The following is a 7,027-nucleotide window of genomic DNA, read 5'->3' as shown; positions in this document are numbered from 1 at the left end:
GGTTAGGGCAGGGGAGCTACTGTTCCTAGCACTGCTTCTTCAGTAAAGGAGCATCTTAACACCATATGCACCCTAACTACCTGGCACAGGCTCTCCAGGGTTTAGTTTAGAAAAAGATTTATTCCTAAATGACAGATGAAGCTTAGATTACCCATATGAGCCTGTAAGCATGATCAACTTTTTTACAACAAAAAAAGCTTTTCTGCTCTGGACTAGGAGTTTCATGAGCTCCTACTCAGTTACATATTTGCTGCTGTTTTTAGACCTTTCAATTTTTCTGAAAGTATGTGCATATGTCAATGCGTTATGTATGAAATATATTTAACTACACTAACACTCTTGGAGGTAAAACGCATACGTATGTCTGCAGCTGCTCCTAGTCCAGCCATATCTGACTGGTACATTTTCAGTCTTTGATGCCACCCTTACAAGACAACAAATCAGTCTCATTCACATGTGCACAGAGTTTAATTCCTCTCTTTCATTCTTCATTGCTATAAATGCCCTTTGCTCTTACACACAGCTGGTTACTGCATGGCATTCCTTCTCCTTTGAGAGTGAAAAACCTCTTAAGAACATAAGTCCATTCAGAACTGCTCCATGGGGTGGCTACAAGCTAAAACCCCCAATTCTGCCTTCTTTCCTATGAGACAATTCCAACATAATCCCAGAAGAGTTTCAGATACTGCCAGTAGTGTGTGAGCCAGATAGCCTTGTGTCCAGCCAGAACTCTGATTTAGCAGCTCATCATGTTTTTCTGTTTTTTTCTAAAACATACCTCTAGTGAAAATAATAATAATAAAAGTTCATAATGCAACCTTACCTTATTTCCTCCCAAAAGGTATTCTGATGTGGATTCAGTGACTTCTACTTGTGTTCAGTAGTAACTTTTCCAAACAGACTACACTTATATGAGAGTCAGTGTCTGGCTTTTTTGCTCTGGGCACCATTTCCAGTCACATGAACTGGGAACAGCTTGATTCAGATGTTAACAGCCACTGACATTTGCAGGAATGTTATTTAAAAAAAAAATAGAAAAAATCAAGCCTTGAGAAATTTCAGTGCTTAAAAAGCTTATCACAAAAGTTACTGAAAATATGGTATGCATGTTATCTGTGAGAACAGTAGCATAATGCAAGTGTTGATGGTAACATGATACATAGCTGTATAGTACATTAAGGAGCAAACCAAATACAGTTCTGTCCTGACTTTCATGTCTTTGCAAGTTCACTGAAGTAGGACTTGTGTGCAAATCATGGAGGAATCTGACTTTTTGATGTTAAATGGATGTTAGAATTTGACAAATTAAATTGGTTGAATTCTAACCCTGGATTATTGTCTTAGATTTTGAAGGAGGTCTCCATCAGGTAAAAGACAACAACATTTCACAGGACTATGGTAATAGAGACACAGAGTTTAGCTCTCTCTCTTCCCCCCCCCCCCCCCCCTCCCAATTTCCCAATTTCTCATATCGTTCTCAGACATCTCCTTTTCAGAAGGTGACCTCAAGGGGAATAGCTATGCCCTCGAATCATTGTATTACAGGATAAGAAGTAATGGGCTCCAAGCATCTGACAGACTTCTCTAGACTGAAGTCACATGGGTTATTTTAACCCTTCCTCCCACCTGACTTGATTTCTTTCTACATGCTTGTAAAGTGAACAACAAACACACAAGACCTTGTGAAGCCTACCAATAGTGTTCAGATTTGTCTAAATCACCTACCTCTTGAGACCAGTGAGAGGAAAAGAAATAACTCAAATGCAGTTACACTTAGGTGAATTAGAGCAATACAGGAACAATATATTTTTATAACCTTTGCACTATTCTAGGAGAGGCATATTGTAGTTTTTGGTTTGTTTTTCCCCCAAGGGGAAGCAGACAATAAAAGGAAGCCATAGCTCTTTACTCTTTCCTCATTAGCATGATTCCTACAGCACTTGCACCTTCAGCTGAAGAGATGACCAAATGATAGCAAGCCAAGTTTGTGTGCAATACACTGGAAATGACAAAAATTGATAGGTGTGCATGGTGCAAAGCAGTCATTCTAACGCAGCTAGTAAACATCTGCTGTCTAATGCATGCTTTGCAAGTGAAGTCTGTTTACATTTTGTGAATGTCAGGCATCCAACTTTTGGGCAGATTGCACCTATCATATTTGCACATTAAATCCATTCAACATTTGTCAGAAATAGATTGGTTTTGTATGTGTGGACAGTCAAAGGAAAGAAGCAAAGCCATTTACTAAGGGATACTCCTAGCTGAATTTTGTTGTTGTCATTCAGAAACTAATAACAATCTAATTTAGTGATCAAATTCCTCAAAGATGAATCTATGTCATGAAACTTCGCTTTTTATTTGTTTCAGACACAATAACCTTAAGAGTGAATGAACATGAGCTACAAAGCTACAATGCTCATGTTCTGCACAGGTGCAAGGATATGCAGCAGAGTTTCAGTAAGAGCTCCTGTCCACGTGGTGTAGCATCCACACTGGTAGGTCTGTCTGATGCTTGAGAGAGTTGTAATTTCCTCAGAACATTCTCCTGAAAGATGTGTAATGTTTGGGCAAAATTAAACCCACCATAAGTCTGTATACACATCCCAAAACATACATAGAATGAGGAAGTGAGCTTCATGTGGTTTGAAAGTATGAGAAGATACTACTGTTTTGTTGTCATATTTTTCAGTCTAGAATACAGTTAAACAATGTAGAGTTCCTCTAAATATATATAATATATAGAATAAAATGTATAAAATAATTTCAGGCAACAGCTGTGAAATTCCTTAAATCCAGAAGGAAGAATTCCAGCAGCCTTCAAACTCAGCCATAGGAACATCCTAGTCATCCTTCATGAGATTTCTTCTCCAAACTACTCTTAAAGGAACACGCATAAGGTAGCTCATCATTTTGTCCTCCACCATGTTGACCTCATCATCTTTAAGCTACTGAATTAGACAGTAGCTAATTCAGGAGCATTATAACCCTCTAAAAACTCCACAGTCCAGAAGAAGAGGGTGATTTATTCAGGTAAATTAGAAAAATACACAAACATACCATATACTATTTACAAAAAAGCTGATGATTTTTTTTCATGGAAGAGGAAATCTCAGTAAATTCAAAAGTTTAGATAGGCTGACAATGACCTCAAGAAAACAAGCTGAAGATCTGAAATGGTTAACAGGATTATCATGAAGACACCATTTGAGATTATTTCATGATATCATTTTATCAAATAATAAATGATACAAAGGTATTTAGAAGAAGGAAGACAGTGCAAACAAACGAGATAAGAAGCTGCAGTATATTAAAGCCAGAAACATTATTTAAAATAAATAATAATAACAAAAGAACCTGCAAGAAAGCTTTAAAGCACTGAAGGGAGAAATTTCCATTTGACTTCATTTTGGCTGCAGAACAGTCATACCAGTAACTTAGAGATTAAACATGCTCCAGCTCACCAGCCTACAGATCTTTCTCCACTGCAGCTACCAGACGGTAATGGTTGCCCTGAACTTATGGTGCAGGTTTCAGTGCTCAAATGAGGTCTATTTACCGATCATTTACTGAGGCACACACGTGACTAGAATTTATCCTGTTGGCAGTACAGGAGCTTATTTAACTGCAGCTGCAAGTCAGAGTAAGTGCTCCTGAACCAGTATTCCTCCAATTATCAAATCATTCTGTATTAATATTAAAACATGGTTGATCAAAATTGATACCCTACAAAGAAAGCCTCCCTTACTGAGGTGTTTTGCTACAAAAGTGTCTCTGCAAATTCTAGTAAGTCAAGAGAGGAAAGTGGATTTTAATTTGTTGTCTCTACCTGTCAGAGAAAAAAAAAAAATGTAGTGAAGTCATAACATTTAGTAGCACTGTCTAGGAAATGGTAACGATCAACATCTGAAGCCAGAGGACATTTTGCTCTGCCAAAAGTCATGATAGGGAACAGAAGTAAGATACACACCCCATTCCCCCTTACAAAGTAGAATCTCATTTCAAAGAGATGAGATGAGAATAAGGCCTTTTGCCTTTTTCCCCCACTAACTGTTGAAGGCAAGCTAGAAATTTTATTTCTTAGGAAGCAAATCATGAAGTACAACAGCTTTTGTGAAGAAGAACCTTGCTGAGTTTCTTGATGTTAAGGAGTCAGAACTTTGCTTTCTTTAAGAAAATCTCAGACAAGGTGATTGTTACAGCTAATTACTTGTAGTGAAAACGAAAAGTTAATTTGAATTTGAAGGAAACGTTAACTGCCAGCCAAGTGCTAATCCTACTCCTATTGCCAAAAAGGGATTTGAGGACAGAAAACCACACAACATGAGATATAAGAACCATAATTTGTAGCACATCACTGATTCAGGATTACAAAGCAGCAAACAGAACAGATTGAATATAAGGAAATACAGTCATACAATTTAGTTTGTTTGAAAGTTCAGCATATAGCAAGCTGTTCCCTGCTTTCAAATCCCGTGATGCAGTATTTGATCTGATTTCTCACTTCTTCTAGATGTGTTATGTGCCAGATGTGCCAGTATTTGTGATGATTCAGACACTGAACTTCTTGCATAGTTTAAAATGTTTAATTTTTGTATATGTTGATCATAATTCAGTGGAGGCATTCAAAGTAAATGGACAACAGCCAAATTATGGAGCAACAAGAAGGCCTGCACTTCCATTATTGCTGCTCAGAAGTGTATCTTACCACTTATGCAGAAAGGGAGACAAAAAAGAAAATCTCATAACATTCTTTGTGTGTGTGTATATGTGTGTGTGTGTGTGTGCATTTTGCAAGATGAGTTAATCTATCTGGCACAGAAACCCATGGGAAAATAAATGACTTTTTTTTTCTTCAGTTTTTAGCCTTTATTTTACCTTCAGATTATTATTTCAAACTCACTTTCTGAAGTATTGCTGAACATACTTCTTCATCAGGGGTCCTGCAGAATGCTGCATAGAGTAAGTTAAGATAGATATTTTGTACAAGTCAGGTTTTTTCATATGACATAAAGCATCCCCAGAACACTGAATGGATGTTATTAAATTTTATGATATCCTGTACAGAGATAGCACACACTGTATGGAGACAGAAAGAGTCATAAAGCAATTAGAGTATCAACTTGGCCTCTACATCATACTCTGTATTAAAGGATGAAGCTGAATTCCCAGAATTCTACAGGTTTTGGGACAGACAGGACCATTATTGAAAGGGTATGTGGTTACTCAAAAGATAAAATTTAAAAAAAAAACATAAATAGCAGGAACAAACAGAAATAGTAAGAATTATGTCTACCGTAACTCTATACTACTGAGAAAGCATGCAAATCTTGTCCTTGGTATTAGCCTGAAACAGCAGCTTCACTGCTGCTCTAACTGCTGTCAGCTGCAGGAAAAAGCAGCATGCAGAACTTCCCGTGGCTTTTCTACATATATATGCCTGAGGAGAATCATAATGCCAGTTTTTGAGGTACATAACTAAATACCTCAGAAGTGAAGAGAAGCTCAGTGAACAGAATCCAGCCCTTAATAATCTCCCTACCGGGTCCCTCATGCAGCCTCTAAGGTAGTTTGTGTAATGAAAGATAGTGAGAAGATAAAGAGAAGATGAAAGATACAACCATCATTGAGAAAACAATGTTGCAGACTTTGCAGAAAACAACTCACAGGTCTCCTAACAATTGCAAGGATTAGGAAACTTTCACAGTTTAAGTTGAAAATGGATTTGAGCATGTCGTAATTTCTGAGCAGATCCTTGGTGATTCACATAGCTGAACTTGTAAGCAGTACTTTGCATATTCAGCAAACGTATGAGTTGGGATGGGCCCAGCAACAACAGCAGAAATCTTGTGGATGTCACTTGTGTCCCTTTTACAAAGGCAGGTGTGTGGGTAGAAGGAGGACCTGGCCAGAATCTGCCCAGCCATTACGGAAATAGAACTGCCTCCAGCCCGTGTCCTGTGCCCAAGTCATTGATGACCACTGTCCTGAGAAGAAATCTGCTACTTGTGCCACAACCATATCTGTTTTGGGGTCCCCAGCTGATCCTCAGGCTGTACTTCATATCTCAGGAAAGCCTAAACCTCTAACTGCTCAGTAGCACAAGTTGCACAGAATGGTATATCTGCTTAAGGACAAGTAAACAACAGTAGGTAGAATTATCTCCTGGAGGTACAATTATCTCCTTCTAATTGTTCCTTGTGTAAGAGAGGGAAATAAGACTCCCCAGGCAGGTGGCCACAGAGATATAGTTGTTAACGTTTTGTTACCAAATCATATCCTGCCTATCTGGAGCTATGGGTACCATTGCAGGTTTCCTTACGTTAACTTTCAAACCAACCAGCCACCCTCAAAGTTTACTACCTATAAATGCATGTCGTTTTGATGTACAGTTTTTATGCTTGCATGCCAATCCTTGTCTATTCAGATGTTTTTATTCAGTCAGTATTCAGTTTCTTATTAAGAGAAAGCAAACAAACAAACAAAAGACAACCCACCAAAGTTTGTTTTTAAGAACATCTTCCTCCCTCCTCAGCAACTTATGATATAATGATTTGATATACACACAAATGAACTGTTTCCATAAACGTTCCTATTCCTGAACTCAATAGTCTCCATGTATTTTAGTTTGAAATAAAGCAAGTTACATTTTGCTTCCAGTTAAAGGTTCCTACCCTGAAGATGAAAAACATTAGCTGTACAAACATGGTTAAAAGAACAACTGCTTCTGTTTGCAGAATGCTTCTTGGGAGAGCTCTTTGCGGCATAAATATAAGTTTTAGCCAGCATTATCCCTGTTACAAGTTAGAGTAGCTCATAAAATAAACAAACAAATAAATTGAACACTTCAGATTTAAATGAAAATGTAAAGATACATTTCTTAAGACTACATGCTAGCCCATTACAAATCTGAGGAATTTACTAAAATGGCAGAAGACTTACCTTCAGAAGAATTGGTGAGGAGGCTGTTGTTTCAATTTTACCTTGTACCTGATCAAATGCTTTGCAAGACTTGGTTTAATGCTGACTC

This window comes from Aythya marila (assembly GCF_965140915.1).
Source record: "Aythya marila genome assembly, chromosome: 3".
NCBI classification, from domain to species: domain Eukaryota; kingdom Metazoa; phylum Chordata; class Aves; order Anseriformes; family Anatidae; genus Aythya; species Aythya marila.
The sequence above is the reverse complement of the archived record's forward strand: the minus strand, read 5'-3'. Positions refer to the sequence as shown.